We start from the raw sequence: 2,855 nt of genomic DNA, 5'->3' as shown, positions 1-2,855 counted from the left end.
CAAAAATTTATTTAAATTTAAAATTTAAAATTTAAAATTTGAATTTAAAAGGAAACATATTAAATACTATATGAGTTGTAATATTGTAATTTATTGGTTATTTTTAATTAAGATAATTATTAATTGAGGTGTGAATATGATGTTTAATTAAGAAAAGATAAAAAAAAATGAGAAAATGACACATGGAAAAAACATTTATTCAAAAATACAAAAAAATGACATGTGTCCAAATTAATGAGAGAGTGACATGTGACAAAATTATTTTCATTTATTAGGGAGAATAGGTTCAAATGTTTTCTAACAACTATTTTGTGCATGAATGCACCAATAGGAATTTAGGAAAAAAATAAATCATTAAATAAATCAATTAAGGGTATTATAGTAAGCTTTGCATAGTTAATTATGCTAGATAATTAATATTCCTGATATCACGCAAGAAGCAAAGATAAATTCAGATTAGCCCTAAATCAAACTCACCATCAGTTAGCTTCTTCTTCTGCTCCGCTTCTTTACAACCTAGTCCTAAATCATGAAAGTCATCGGACACCACGACCACCACAACCGCAATAACCCCTAAAATCACAAGCGGAATTCCTCTTCAGCATCGTCTGTTGATTTTAAATCAGGCGAAAAACTCGATTTCAAGTTCTCTAGCCTTCAAGCTCTTCAGGTCTATCTTTTTCATTTTTCATACACACAACTGTTATTTGTTCCTCTTTTCTCACTTTAGATGGATTGTCTAAGCTCCAGGAAGATATGTAAGGTTTGGCAGCGAGTGTAGACGGGAAGAGGAAAAGATGTGTGAGAGGACTATTGTGATTGACGAGGGGGAAAGGAAGAACGCGAGGCGACTGCTGCCTCGAGGTCTCGCCTGAATCGCCACCACATCGGGTGGTTCTTGATACGGGAGGAAGAAGAAGATGTTGAATCTAGATTCATGTAGAATTGATCCTGATTCGACATTAGAAGTATATTGATTTTTCCCCAATAACTGAATACTTTTGTCTGTAAATACTGCATACCTTATTCCATCCATAAATCGATTTAATTCCCTATGAGTTCTAGTCTCAATAAGACTACTTATTCTTACTGTTCATATAGTATGATATGAATATACCACATCAATTTGTTATGTATGGATGATGAGATTTCATTGATACAGATCTAATTCCAATAGACTTATTGGAGGGTCCCATTGGCGTGCATCCAGTAGGAATTGAACCTACGAATTCGCCAATTATGAGTTGGGTGCTTTAACCATTCAGCCAAGAATTGGGGATAAAGGCCTGGTTCACTTAGCAGGTAATTCGACCATATTAAAAATTCTTTCAATTTTAGCATTTGGTTGAGCCCATAAACGAAGTTCATTGTCAACTCCAGTAACAACCCTAGATTCTGAAGAAGAAGATGTTGATTTAATTTTGAAGCCCTTTTAGCCATCAAAGCCTTGTCAGAATCCATTTAGCTCTCTCATGATGATGCTTCAAAAGAGCTTCAGCAATGCCTGTATAAGCTTCTTATTTTAAAGGTATAATGCCTATCTTCACACATTTCATTCATATTTACATATTAGCCATTTATTTGCTATGGTCTACTTATTTCACTACTAATCACTTGAACCTAACGAGGCTACTATTATTTCAGAATGAAAAAGGGAAATATTCTTCACATGTAATCCTTCAAATTGGATCAGATCTAGACAACCAAAAAAGGCAGGGAAGCTTTAATTTTATTCTTTTAGAATGATTGTTCTCTAAGAATGAACTCGAATTTTATTCTTTAATTTTTTTTTTCATATCAGAATGCAAACACATGTTCATTATATGAGAATAAATATATTACATAAAACATGTGTTGCTAGTAATTCTGACAGAATACATTTATACATGCTTTAGAATGTTTATGCATATAGCAGAAAAGACTATGATGTATTCTTTTAGAATTTATTTATATAAATGCATTCTGTTAAAATGTCTTTGACAATGTTTGTTAACAACAAGTATATTTGTTTAACTGGTAATACTAAATAGTAATGTATCTTATTCTTTCAGAATTGCATGGAGAAGGAATTCAATATTGATCATACAAGAGAAATATGTGGAATCGAGGTCAACAACCAGCATATATGCGATGATCAAGTGGATATTCTGTTAGAATATGTTATAATATGTATAACTATGTTAAAATGTATAAGGATATTAGTATGTAAGAATATGTATGAATTTGTACTTTATTTCGGAAGTGTATTAAGAATAAAATCATAAACCCAACTTGGATGTATATGAATAATATCTAGAATTCTAAATCATGTTAATTATCAAAAATATATGCATTGGAAATAGAATTCTGCAAGAATAAAATCGAAAATATATTTACTAGTTTATAGTTGACATTCTGTCATTCTGACAGAATAAAATCGGATTTTTAAATTTGAATTAATTTAAAATATTCAGATTTTTAAAAATAATGGAATTAATTATCCCTAAAAATCCGAAAATTTCCCTTTTTAATATAGGTTAATTGACTAAAATGTCCTTATGCTGAAATTTGTGTGATTATATGTACATGGTACCCTATTGTAGTATCATAGACCCTCAGATCATGACATTTGATTCTGTTCCATCTGGTGGTCCAGATTTGTGCATTCTGGCACACAATAGTTAGTAAAAACAAAATAACCTAAGCCTATATATATATATATATATATATATATATATATATATATATATATATATATATATATATATATATATATATACATATCAATTGCTGTAAGAAAAGAAAAAATCACATACCGTGATTTTAGAAGTAAATTTTACACCCAAACTTTTTTCAACTCCAACCAAACATTAAAA

At 30.1% G+C, this 2,855-nt stretch overlaps 1 long non-coding RNA gene across 1 annotated transcript; it reads left to right on the top strand.

Moving 5' to 3' along the window:
* The first annotated feature begins 1,165 nt into the window (after positions 1 to 1,165).
* On the top strand, positions 1,166 to 1,712 carry LOC145119047 (uncharacterized). The gene is made up of 3 exons (XR_013713627.1): positions 1,166 to 1,302; positions 1,381 to 1,528; positions 1,645 to 1,712. It is a non-coding gene; the product is annotated as an uncharacterized LOC145119047 (long non-coding RNA).
* Positions 1,713 to 2,855: the final 1,143 nt, after the last annotated feature.

This window comes from Lactuca virosa, chromosome 6 (genome assembly GCF_052849685.1).
Source record: "Lactuca virosa cultivar CGN04683 chromosome 6, Lactuca_virosa_CGN04683_v6, whole genome shotgun sequence".
In the NCBI taxonomy this organism is placed as follows: Eukaryota; Viridiplantae; Streptophyta; class Magnoliopsida; order Asterales; family Asteraceae; genus Lactuca; species Lactuca virosa.
Note: the sequence above shows the minus strand (reverse complement) of the source record. Positions and strands in the feature narration are given on the sequence as shown.